Source organism: Varroa jacobsoni, unplaced genomic scaffold (genome assembly GCF_002532875.2).
Source record: "Varroa jacobsoni isolate VJ856 unplaced genomic scaffold, vjacob_1.0 scaffold_1195, whole genome shotgun sequence".
Classification (NCBI taxonomy): Eukaryota; Metazoa; Arthropoda; class Arachnida; order Mesostigmata; family Varroidae; genus Varroa; species Varroa jacobsoni.
Window position 1 is genome coordinate 129951 of NW_019214097.1, and position 13843 is coordinate 143793.

The 13843-nt window shown below is 41.1% G+C and overlaps 2 long non-coding RNA genes across 2 annotated transcripts; one reads left to right on the forward strand and one right to left on the reverse strand.

Moving 5' to 3' along the window:
- Positions 1 to 131: 131 nt before the first annotated feature.
- LOC111267512 (uncharacterized) lies at positions 132 to 7917 on the reverse strand. The gene is made up of 3 exons (XR_002684666.2): positions 7784 to 7917; positions 7208 to 7283; positions 132 to 1816 (listed from the first exon to the last, which is right to left on the reverse strand). It is a non-coding gene; the product is annotated as an uncharacterized LOC111267512 (long non-coding RNA).
- A 3142-nt stretch (positions 7918 to 11059) lies between these two features.
- Positions 11060 to 12831, forward strand: LOC111267517 (uncharacterized). Its single transcript, XR_002684671.2, has 3 exons — positions 11060 to 11317; positions 11780 to 11883; positions 12577 to 12831. It is a non-coding gene; the product is annotated as an uncharacterized LOC111267517 (long non-coding RNA).
- The last annotated feature ends 1012 nt before the right edge of the window (positions 12832 to 13843 follow it).

Genomic DNA, 13843 nt, shown 5'->3' on the forward strand with positions numbered 1-13843 from the left:
GACATATCTATATATATATATATATATATATATATATATATACATATATATATATATATATGTGTGTAAGCTGTACATATGAATGTTCTAAATTTTACAATAGAAGTTCGTCGTAAGACCGTTGACAGACTGCCGGATCGTCACATTGTCACTAGTCGTATTGACGTGAATGCCATTCGAGTTGGCAAAGTTGAAAATGCAAACGATCCTATATGCCTGTTAGGGGCTGCCCGAACAAAGACGGGAAAAAGGTCATGATAGAGTAGAAAAACAGCTGGCCTATAGCTAGCTAGAATGCCTGGCATCGGTTATGCGTCTTTACGATTATGATGCATGTTCACTACTGTCTACTGCAGAGCGCATCGTTGTCTTGCGAAGATAAGTGTGTAAGATACAGGTCGCCTTAGGCTGTACCTTGTACCCGTTGCTCTGCTGAAGATCGATAACATTGATACGAACCTGCTGCATATAAACCGACTGGCCTAGACTGGACCAGCCCCGCGTTTACTTGCTTCAATGGTATCCACTATAAATGTACATGTTACTTCAACCACGACTATTGATGCCAATATTGCATTCATATGCACACAGGCTGGCCCAGCGAAAGTAGGTTTATAGTGTATAGCAAAATATTGAGTTGACAGGTGTGAGAAACACACCTACACTTCAGTCATCGGCATTCGTATCAACTGGAAGCATAATTAATAGAAAATCTGTTTCTTCTCATCTCTTGTTAGTGGATGTCTAGTGTTGTCCCATTATATAATAATATATACAGATGACAGGCGCAGATGGTCGCCAGGCGGTCTCGCTTCCGTCGGCTTCACCTAGTTGCTTCGGTTACTCCTGTTATGGTTATCTGCAACAGTGTATCATACGAAACCTTCTTTACTTGATACGGGCCTTGGGATGTCGCAGTGAAATACTGTGCAGTTGCGCATTGACGTCCTGCCTGTTTATGTATGGTTAAAGGTTCGCTCATTGTGTGGAGCGCGAAGCCTAGGTTGTTGCAATAGTTGTGAGTAGCCTAAAAGAGAATTGACGCCAAAGCGAGTTGTATGTAACATAAAGTTATGCTACGTAGTTGTGAGGTACGACGCAAGTAAGGTCTACCGACGTAAACATATGCAGGAGGTACTTGTAATGTGTATGTGGAGGAAAATGCAAATGGATGCATGGTATTTGAGTCGTATAATGAAATACATGGGCGTCTATGCAGGTGATGGTGACGGCGACGGAAGAATGTTAGACTGAGGGCAATAGTGTATCCTCTAAGAATTCATGTCTCTTGTAATGTAATGCCCCAACTCGTCTAATAACGTGGACAACTGCAAAAGATATTATTATTATTATTAATGAAAAAAGCATTGTATTACAGGAAGCAAAACCAGTTTGATCTTCATAGTGCAATGTACTTTGGTTCATCCAAAAACAATAACAATAAGAGGTGTTGTTTCGATAGGCCTTGTCTTAATTGAGTTGTTGATTTTGATTTACACATGCGCGATATGCTTTATATCATCGTGTATTTAGGTCACTGCAACCCTATCTAATGTTAAAAGCTCTGGTTTGCAAACATTCCGTACCATCGATTATAATAATATATAGTTTTTAGCTAGGTTCTGGATCAGTTCTCTAAGCAGCACAGTGACTGACATAGACATTTTTGCACGGAGCATAATCGCGGGGTCGTATAATGTAATAGGTTCGATTTGGAAATCTTTTATGTGAAGGAATGACGATTTACGGAGTTTTATCGGCATACAAAGCCAAGGCAGATTTGTGCAGCTACTTGCAGATGAACACCTGAAATGAGCTAAATGAGACAGAAGAGGGGAAAAATTAATAAAAGAGAAGGTGATTCAATTGTGCATTACGCTCAGAACCTTAGTTATAAATTAGAAAACGTCAGGTGTATATGAATAAATACGTACTAAATTAGCCTCGGTCGTTACTTAGGCCTCTCGATCGATGAAAACCCGATAAGCTTAAAGTTCCGGCACACGATTCTTCATAAAAATAACAACAAACATACTAAAAAGTTTACGAATCTGTAAACTGCTCCGAACTCACAAGTACGTAGACATTTTGTCAAAAATCACGTTCAAAGAAATATGTGTTCTTTGAAAATAGCTCGTAGTAATAAATGTCTTCAAAAATTGCCGGGCTAGAGTAGGACGTTTAGCTTATTTTTGACAATGATTTCCCGCCGATTTATAGTTACGGCCATTATAACTGAAGGTTCTATAGAGGGTTCGGTTTAAATCATATATAATTTTATTAACTTAATAACAAAGGTAACCCTACTACTTAATAACAAAGTGCTATTATCTAATTACAGTAATAGCAGGTGGCTTCAATACCCAAAATACCGATGACAATCATTGGTGGATCTTCATAGTAGCAATGGAAACCTATTTCAGATCCCCACAAAAAGCCAAATTCATCCAATCACTCAGTTATTATTACAGTTACTGCGATTCGTCCATCGTATATCCCCATCAGTTTTCTCTTTATCTTACTCTCACTCACTACCTTATCAGCATACACCCAACCATCACCTCACATATGGGTATTATTTACCACTTGTAAACGACACAACTAATGCTTTCATGTTTGTTCTTTATCGTGCATATTTTCGCTTTCGTTTTTTTCTTTTCCATCGGCTATTTCTATTTCAACGTGATCACGCGTTCTTTTGGCGTCGTCCCGGGACTCGACGCTAGCATCTTAAAACCAACAGAACGACATTATGCCGTGGCACAACGTCAGGCAAGCGTGGCTATGTCAGTTATTTTCTCGCTGGACGACACAATCCGCGCCTCAGTCTACGTCACAGCGTCACTGTCGATGCTTTGTGGGTAAGGCGTTTCGCGTCCTTCAGAGATCGTCCCACACAAGTCGCTTTGCCCTCTACCAGAACCTTTCAGCAGCAGATAGCACAGGATCACTGGCGGCTGATGACAAACGACCAACTGTCTACAGGCTACAACTACCCCACGAGGAGCGGTGCAGCAATCTATCGTTGTGCGAGATGTTTTGCTTGATTGAAACTGGCCAGAGTAAACGACATCAGAACGAAACGATAGTAGCCGGCTCTTGCGTGCTTGTTGTAGGATTGATGCTACATGACGCATAACGACGCCCAGCGCAGGCACTGTTGCCATAATGTAATCATTGCGGAAACACAACGGTGAAGGTCGAGACAAACGAAATCTGTGTAGCAGACGAGTGGGCGTCAGAGATTGACTAGAGAGGGTATTAAGGGCCTTTAGTATGGACGATAAAATAAATGGTAGGCTAACACTACAGGATAGCTCTCTAGTACAACGTACGATTTTCGTGGCGCCGTTTGAGCACGAAATATATACGGACGGAGAGCGATCGTATCTAAATGGACGCCTTTTTTTTTTACTTCCTAATGAAATGGACTTCGGAAAAGTTATTATCATTATTATTATTATTTAAATACATACGTTAAATAATATTTCCCTACAATTTATAGTGTTATTTAATATATATAACCCGATTTTCCAAAAATTTTCAATACATCCATAATGGAAGTGACGACAACCTATCCAGTAGCTGTCCGTATTACTTTAGCGAGGTCACCTTTTCAAACAATTCTAATATCGTTGGTAATGTCGTATGGTCAATAAAGTAGTTTGACTGATTATTTCATCAATTGTTCAAAATATCTTGTTCGGGCTTTGTTAACCTGTACCTATTTTACATGGACATCGCTTAATAGCAATGGTTCTGGCATCAGGTGAAATAGGTTGGTTTCAGTGGCATAATGTACACGAATTTTATGTGGTCATTATTCGAAATAACCGATATAGTCGTACGACTGGGTTCAACTCAACAACAATTGCCCGCGAAAGATGATTACAAAAATACCCGCATTTTCCCTGCTAATGCATTAGTGGTTTAGTGTGCTCGCAAGAAATTTCAGCGTTGCTTCCGTACGTGACGCTTTTTATATTAGCTAATCTAGGAAACAACTATTATTTATCGTTGGTTGCTAGAATATTGAGAGCGAATGAATGAATGTTGTGATTATGAGGCTGTCTGAATACCGTTGGCATTCTGCTAATGACGCCGATTTGACGTTGAGTTGACGCCGACACCTACGAATTTTCTAATGAAAAAAGTATTCCCCTTTCTTTTATATGAACACGTTACTTTTATTAGAAAACACATAGAATTGAGCTGCATCGCGCCGCAAACAATTTCAGCGAGTGGAAAGGTTTTCTGCCGAGAGGTTTCAATACATTTGCATGCAGCGGCTATAGTGAAACCATTAAATAATCACTGCAGCAGATAGAAAACGAAGCAAAAAAAGGGGGGCTCAAATTTCGCCGTAGAATGAGTTTCGCACAATTGTTACGGAACGAACAATTTTTTTTCAAATTATTCATAACCTTGGATGCGCAAAGGTTTGTTTGTCCTTAGGTGCATTCCTCGGACCTAGCAGAGGTTGTGCCTTCAAAAATTTTCGGCTACCCGTTCCGGATTCGAAACCGCTAGACTCACATGCCACCAACTATGATAATATGATGCTACTATTTACATAAGATAACATATGCACATGTTATCCTATGCATCATAGGATCTTACTTTACCATTTTGATTGTTCGGCGGTTTACCGGTCTCAGCATTTGGGACGGTATTAGCTATATTGTAAAATCTAATATTTAAACTAATTTAATTATTGATTAATTTAGTTGTTCCCATGAACAAAAACGCCTTTCCGCAGAAGTCCTACCACGTATATTCCGTCATATAGTGCATACGGCCTCGCTCGTACGGTATCCACGGCTAACTTGTATCATCACAAGAATAAGTCTACTCTAACGGATCAGTGAACCAAACAAGGAAAGTTATATTGACAGTTTTGCCACCGTTCTCGGTTACTACCTCGTTAGGTGTGTCGGTAAGCACATGGGTAGCTTGCAGGCTCAGGGGTTGCAAATAGGCCCATCTCGCGCGGTCTTTGTTTTGCTATTCAAACGCCGTCAGTTTATTATGAGGTTAGGCACGTGGCCGAGCAACGGCGGTACGAGCAGCTGTCTGCTACAGCCATCATTTGACTGGGTGATATGCGCGTGGACATTCAGTTGCAGATTCCTAAATTCACCGTTGATGCCGCGTCAGTGGCTGTTGTATTAAAGCTTCCTTATTGGCAGTGTTGTGTTAGCCGGGCGAGCCCGCTACTCAACCGTACTTCCTCGCCAGCACCATTCTATAGAATGTGGGAACGGCATTGAGCACTGCCAGATCCGTAAAGTACAATGAAAAATGAGAAATGATTAAGCCGATCGCTGACGGGTCACTCTGAGAACCCAGGAACACTAAGAACAAATGAATAACAGAGAGAATCCACCGGAAAAAACGCTGATCAGTTTACTTCAAACGCGAATAACGGGGGAATGCACCGGGAAAAAGTTGATCAGCTTGATTCGACTCCAAGATTTGTTGTAAGACACATTGCAAGTGCGGATTACTATAATCTACGCTTGGGTTCCTGCTTCCATTTGTGTATAAGACCCACAACCAGGCAAAGTCAGTTGAAGTCCCAAAATGTACAAGGCGCCGGGTCGTAATTCTGTAATTCCAATTCGTTGGAAATTTGCGATGCGGCCAGTAAAGAAAACAAATGAGCCAAACAAAGATTCTAACGCGAAAGTACAAACGACAAAATTACGAATTCGTTTTTTTAATGACGAATTACCGTACCTCGCACTTCCCGAGTTTTTCCCGGACATTATCAAGCTACTGAACATGCTATTTGTCATATGCTTCTATAGTAAAGATTTGCACCGGGAACTCATTAAGAGTATGTGAGCTGTGCGAAGACGCCAGACCCGAGTCGCTCTGGTAAGCGTGTAGGCATACAGGGAGATACGTAGTCAGCGAGAAAATGAAGAACTCATCTTGTAATTATTTTGCTACTGCAGTGAGTTGGCCAGGTCTAGTCCGATGTTCGACGGGGCGTATTGTGATGCGCGATCGGGCTTCAATAGCCCCTTACAGAGAGAAGGTCTAGGCCAAGCGGTTGTCGATTGTACCAATCTATGCCGCGAGTCTAAGCTGAATTTTGGGCTGATTTCAAAGCTGAGCTTTAAGCTGGGTTCTGAGGCGCTTCCATAGCTCTTGTTGCCTGTTGTTGCAATGACTAGCAACACGCGCCCTATCGAGCGATCTGTGAATGAAGTATGGCGTCTGCTTAAATTTCTCCTTCAATAAGACTACGAATATGTACCAGTTCAGGTTCTGGCATTCTGACCGAGAAGACCTGTTTTGAGCAACTCCCTGCTAGTTGTTCCTATCGCAATTTCATTTGCCTTAACTGAGGTAAATGGGCTGGCAAGCCTAACGGTGGCTCGAGATATACAGCCTACAACCCACTACATACCGTTACTGTTGGCAAGCGAAACATGTGCCTTTGAATAGCGTCCGTCTGAGCAACGCCAACTAACTCAGAGCAAATCGAGTGTACGATCAAACGCCTGCGTCTAGTCTTTTGCCTTTAATACATGTTGCAGGTTGCAATCATTGCTTGGTTTTGTATTGCAGTGAAGGCGCACCCGTGGAGAATTGATAAGGCATCTATAACACTAGTGTATGCTAATATGAAATTAACAAAACATCGGTGTTTTGTAACGAAGAATACGTTCATTCAGGATGCGTACACTGGTTTGCACGTACATAAAGGTTAAGGCCCAGCAAAATGTTATAGCAAACCCGTGAAGTATTATGATGAATGCATAAGTTACGATTGGCTTCCGGTTGTTGGCCGAATCGGTGGGCAAAACCCGTCGTATACGATGGTGGGTACGACAACGGATACAAACACCAAACACACACTTAATATAGACGCGTTTGTGCCATTCTAGTGATAGTATTTATCGGCTAATTACGTGAGCCCCAATATCTAACATCTCAACACATTATTGCATTGCTTGATGATTTTTGTCGTTTTCGGCAAGAACTCCGGTGAAGGCTCCTTGGCCAGCTGGAATCGGTCGATTGTGCTTCTGTCCGGGTCCAACAACAGAGTTGTTCAGGCAAGAGCGGTCTCTCGTACGTCGACTGATTTCTACATGGATATTTCGGTGCAGTTGGCAGTTACTACCATCTAAATAGAATATAAGAGCGACGGGACAAACATGCAGATTTGAGCAGATAACTACAGTTGACTCACCATAGCAGCTGCTAGACGATGGCCGCTTCGCCTACGTACGGCTTGGCGCAGTTCGTTGCGAAGTCATTCTTCAGGCCTATTCGAAATATACGTAGGACCCAAGTAGTTTGTACTTAGTACTGTCAACGCTTATTTTAAGCAGAATAGCGAATATCGTGATAATTACATGAGAAGTATCGCAGCCGTCGTTTCCAGGACTTTCAGGGTTTCTAGTTTTACAACGTGCGTATCTGTTACGTCGGCTTTGTGCGAGCCTATTTTTGAACACAGCAGCGCATTTTTTACAGGTGAGGCCGTCGTCAAACCTGTTCACAGGTCTGAATAACAAAACCCTATGGTCTTTTTTCGTGATCCTTATCTCATTGTCATCAGCAGATGTCAAAAGACACTAGTTGGTAGAAGACGTACCCTAAATGATGTGTAGCATGCTATGCGCGAATCGAAAGTCACACCCCATGTGATGCAAGATTTGACAGGTGTACAGAACACAAAGCACCGCGCTGTCAGCACACCCACCCCGCTTTTGTTGGGCTAGCAAAACAAACAAAAACTGGTTGAAATAGTTGTGTTTCTTACCTCACTGCTTGTTTTCTTAGGATGGCTCATAGCATAGAACATGACTGGTTAGCGCCTAGGCCTGCACGCTTGAGTGCTTGTTGCCAAATATCCTGTTGCATGTTGTGCAGACGACTCTATCATTTAACATAAATGAGAGAGTCGTCTGCACAGTGTAAGCAGACGCCGCTCAGAAGACAGCGGCCAGCTCCGGTGCGGCTATGGTAAATGATCTTTGTGATCATGCCTAAGGGTGGCTCGCCGCGAGTTTTGCTCGCAACTTAGCGAAGGTCAATTGTATACTGGAGAGTGATTTTGAGTTCTCAACAGAGATAACAACTCGCCATGAATGAACGACGCTATTATTCAGTTACGGTGCGCCTGTGTAATAGTAGAAATGTGAAGTCTACACGGTTGCTATATATGGCGCTAATATATATTTGTCTGCACGGTTTGTAGGTAGCTAGCGGATTGGCTTTTGTGTCAGATAACGATCGGACCTAGGTTTCACATCATGGAGGAGATGATTGTCTAATAACACATTGGCTACGCTCGCGTTGTAGAATGGTTAGATTCCGTGTCGAAACTTAGGCAATGTGCGTTCTTTTCCGAATGTTACAGTTATGTAATAGTCGACAGCCATTCTGCAGTGATTGTCACACAAATATAACCTACAATAAGTACACTACTATGCGATATAGAAGTAATTAGGTTTAATTAGGACTGGCGTCGTTGGTCGACCTGTTCATTTGCTAGGATATATGAACAGAAATGCAATGGGCATCGAGTGCACCTCTGTTTTTCTATGGGGGAGAGTTGTAAATGCCACGAAACCAAGTAGATTCAATGAGCACACGAATTTTTTTTCGCACTTGATTTTTGTTGTGGTAAAGCGCTCAAAAAAACGACAGGTGCCGAACTAGCGATGATGTTGCATTATGCGTATTTACAGCTATGGCCGGCTGTGAACAAAAAAAGAATTGTCATCGACATTGCAGATCTGCTTAAGGCGAGATAAGGCAGCCGGAGAGCGTATTCGAAAATATTTTTTGACTAATGATTGCTTCGAATGCATATCAATAGACATGCAAAATTCATGTGGTAACTTAAGTAGACCAAGTTACTGGCCAACGTTCATCAACATTACTATCAATATCAACATTTTTCAATTATGACAATTGTTTAGCTCTAATTGGTCATTTAACCGTGATCTTCCGTTTGGTACACGGTAACATAAACTCACTTTGTTCAAACCTGTCACTCATTCGATGACGTTAGGTGATCCACTTGAGCCTTTTTTCTTTTGATTGAGCTTTCTCTCACCTGCCCGTCGAGAGCAGGATGTGTTTTCTATGAAAATGTACCGGAAGCTTACAATTATTCATGCTTGTTACGTTCTTAAACCACTTTCAACTATCAGACAAATCGTTAACTCGGCTGAGTATAAAACGACCTGGATTTGGAACTGGTCTCATGGACACTGTCTGAACCGTTGCGGCCGTCAAGTTTCGAAAAGTTCCACCATTAATCTTGATCATCTGCTTCGCTTAAACAGAGATTTCTCGGCGGTCGTATTCTCGGTACGGCGTCGTCTTTCTAGTAAACGTACGATACCGACACCGTCGTCTCACCATACGCAGATGGTAACTATGTCTCGGAACACATTTCCACAATTGAATTGATCATCATGTTTAACGGACTTATAATGTAAATGTGGCGTATTATAAGCGAATATCAGTCAATTATGTGAGTTTCCTTTATTAATCGGCGTGTGCACGGATTAAACGGTCATAGCCATTGACAACATCTAATAGAACAGAGATTTCTCGGATCTGTGCTCAGACATTGTTAACAGAAAAGGTCCCATAACAAGACATGCAGATCAATTTACTAAGCGGCTGTATGTAGTAAAGCGCCTACATTACTAAATTACCTCAAACACGCTGTACGTCTAGTAGATTCTATTCTAACAGAAAGCCATTTTATGTAAACATTTTTTTCACGATTTATTTCTAGCCAACACGCTTTCCGTTTTTATCCTACAGCGTAGCCTGATGGCTAGCAACCATAAACAATAAAAGTCAAATGCGAAGGTGCTAGTGGCACTTCAGTGGTATATATCTGTATATTTATCTGTAAATGGTTCGGACGCTACTATTAATAGCGTTCTGAGTATTAACAATTGTTATTATTAATAACGGCATTGTGCCATTGTCTTCTGTATCGTCTCCTAATTGCGTCTCACCAATGTAACTGCGAGGCTTCCGCGCGGCGAAATGTCCTGCTTGATTCATGGCCACTTGTCTCAGATAATCATAATTTTAACGTCACCCCATCCCCAAGTAGAATTCACATCAAGTGAATTTTACTTGAAGAAATAATCTTTCGCATCCACAGAAAACTGTTATCGCCTATTACCAGTGGGCATTAGCGCGGGTGCTTAACGCCCTTCAAATCGCGTGTGGCAATATGACACATTACGGAGTGGCGGAAGATAGTGATAGATATCCAGCTGCGGGACGATCTCGTTAAAGATAAAACAATAATGGGGATTAAAGATTCCTGTTCTCTTTTACGTTGTCAGGGGTCCGTCATTGAATTCAATTTACTCAGCAACTGTGTTGCCGCATAAGGGTTTGCTATTGCCTCTGTAGGTTCTTGCTGGCTGCCATGAAGTATGAAACATCTCGTTTCTTTTGTGGTTCTTAGTGTGAACTCTGGTTTTGAGCACTCGTGCTGAAATAAGAGCGGCCATTCTGAAAGTAGACCTCCCGAATTAGTCTAGGCGCAATGCTTTGCCAAAGGATTGGTGAACCCACACAGCAAAACTTGTCGTGGATTGCTTTGATTGTATTTGACTATAAATTCTTAAAGGTTAGGTTGCGTGCGTCCATCTGGATTCATCCCAGTGGCGGTCAACGGTAAAAGTTTTGACAGGCAGAAGTAAGGGAGGCAAAAGAACTAGTTCCTCTCCTGTGCTAATGTCAAGGTCAGCAAAAAGAACATTTCTCACCTTGCATAGGATTATGTGTCTAGTTAAATTGTGGAATACTTCAAATCGTCGTTAAACATGAGAGGCAAGTACTTGGTGTCATTGTGTAGTATACAGTATAGCGTACGTAGACGTATGTAATAATAGTATACTTGGGTAAAAATGTTAATTATTTCATTTCTATTTCATAATAACAAATCTGATTAAATAACACTATACTGATAAAGGTCTGCACTGCAGGTCACATAGACAGTTATGGAATCTATTGATGATCGAAGGCTATGTTTTCTTTGACTGAATTACTCCGATGACGAGCCTGTATGACGTATTTACTCGAACCGACACCACGTTTCGCTGATCCAGCTCAATAGTATATATATATATATAGTTGCTTTTGTCGTCACTTTTTTTTAAAAAAGGTCTATAATTGGACGTCAAAACGTATCAACCACGTCATCTCTGGCTGTGGATTCCCTCAGTTCTTTCCGCAGGTATATTTACCTTTGCCTGTTTTACAAGTCGTCTCCGCTAGCCATGCCGTTCGATATCCGTTAAATAAACAGGTAAATGCAATCAATACACAATAAATTTATGAATTTAATGATAGCTCTCTCTTATCTTCGAATAGAATTTAGTTTACTTGAGAAGAGTAAAACATTGCGGGCTAGTGTTAAAGTAGTAGGTTAGTTTTACAACAGTAAGATTGCATCTTACTGATATTAAGTTGAAAAGTTGAATCCTTGCAGTAGGACGTGTTCGATAGGTAAGCAATTTCTTCTTTTTGCAAATGTTGCGTAACGAACAATATGCACACTTGCTTCTGGTATACGCATCTGTATCGGCGTGTGATACAAACAATATTCTTTAATATAATTGCGTACGCCAAACCAAAACGCCCTTCTTCAAATACCACTTATTGACACCTGGTTCATGAAATCTTCCCTGAATACTCAATACGAGACAACGTGCCTGCTGTACATCACTACAAATACCATATCTCCTTAACTAGCCCCGTTTTTTTCCAGGTCTGTGTCGCATTTATATAGTGTTCGGATATTATCTATGTTCGCGGCACGCATCTTTATGACATGTAGAAAAAGTGGAATCAGAAGCCCTAACGGCCCTAACGGTAAGCCTAGCAAAGTCCTGACTTGAGAATCTTTGCCCTTCTTGATTATGCTGGACGCTCAGCTGCGAGCGAAAGCACAAAGTGGGATTAGGGAACATATAATTCCAACGCACGACGCCAACAGGTCGATATGTGCTAGTCCGTGGCAGTACCGGAGTCCTTGCAACTATGAATAGTTACGTGCGGCCAGGTAGTCAAAGCGTTTGGCGATCAAAAAAAAAGGCTTCCATATACGTAATAGACAGTACGAATGTTGTACAAATTGTATCAGCACTTTTGAATGTATTTTTTTTTCTAGTAATTAAGCCTTTTTGCAACCAGGGTACATAGGCGGTGCGAAGGTGAATCGAATTTGGCGAAATAAAAACTAGGATTTGATTCGACAATAGCAGAAAAATTACCTCCAACCGATTTAATCCCATGTTCTAAACTAAATGCGTTTCCTGCGCGAAAATAGACAGTTATTACAATCACATGCGTTGTTGTTCATTTGAAGTACTTGGGAGGTTGCAGCTGTCCTGTAGCTGTCGTTCACCAGCTGAGCTTTTAATTTTTAGCAATACTCTCCGCTTTACGACTGACCCATTCAAAGCGGAACTGTTCGAGGCATCTTGAGCAAACTATTTTCTTAATATATTTTCTATAGCGATCCACCCCGTGTTGTATTATTATACTTTGTTCCGTTTTTACTAGGTGGATTGACAGCCAGCTTTTCTACAGTTGATGGTTTTCCACAATAAGAATTAAGCGTGGTCACCACGTGTAATGCCGCGCTGTGAGATAAGCGTACCTTCGTCGTCTTTCAAGGTTTGTCTATTAGCCCGTTGTCTGCCTTTACCATATGACTGCATCGTCCCCCGCATCAACGCTAGCGAATCTGGTGATAAAAAAAATAAAGGTTATTAATGAATAAGACAGTGGTGAATAAAATGCGGTTTTTCGAACGTGCGACGTTGTGTAGTTCGTTCATGCTCAAGCTTCAATTCGCTTTCATCACGATCTTCGCCTAGCGCTTCAGCAGGGAAAGGAATACACAGGACATGCGTATATATATGTATGAAGTATATATATGTACTAATAAGCACGGTTTTAATAGACCTATGTATAGCGTCCCGTCTTTTTGCTGTAAAATCGTCAGAAGACTGTGCCAGTAACGCAATCTATCTTACTCTTGCATCTATACACTGTTTCTACACATAAGGAATACTAGCTCAGCTAGTTCATATAGTTTTCCTTGCTTTAATTTTCAACATGACTATGTTTGTTATATATGTAATTCTGCCGAAAATCATATAGCCAATATTTCTTTATTTTCAAGTATTACTTCACTAAACGTAGGCCATTTTGATCGATGACCTTCTGTCATTTTTCTGATAACACCATGGATCCATCGTTGAAGTACTTTTGTGGGCGAAATATTGTGACCGATAATCTTTGCATAATTCCACTGAAATCAACGCTATTAAGGGAATTCTATCGAGATCGAAACAGATAATAGTCTGATGGCGCAAGATTCAAACTATGTGGCAAATGCATTTGCCCTCCATTCGATGTCTCAATCCTGAGCAAAACCGGTAGCAAAATGTTTAGTTTCTTGACAATATCAACGCTACTCACGTGGCGGTCTGGCTTAACGTTTGCAGTAATTTTGTGTTTAATAAGTACATGGAAATTTCCAGAACAAATACCCATATTTCGGCCGTTTCTTCCGGTAACATATTTGACTATAAAGAGTACACATTTTTTTATGAGCCAGAGTAGTTTTTCTTATTTTATTATAGTAAAATTGTAGATTTTCAAGCCGCTCTATATTAACAACGAATAAAGACAGTCCAACGACATCAGCTGCTGCTAATCCACTGCTTAATCTCAACTTCCAAATGGCACCAATGCCGATCCGACGTGCCTCAAGTTTCATGAGATTTGTAAAAGCTATCCAACCAGAAAAACGGTCTTATAT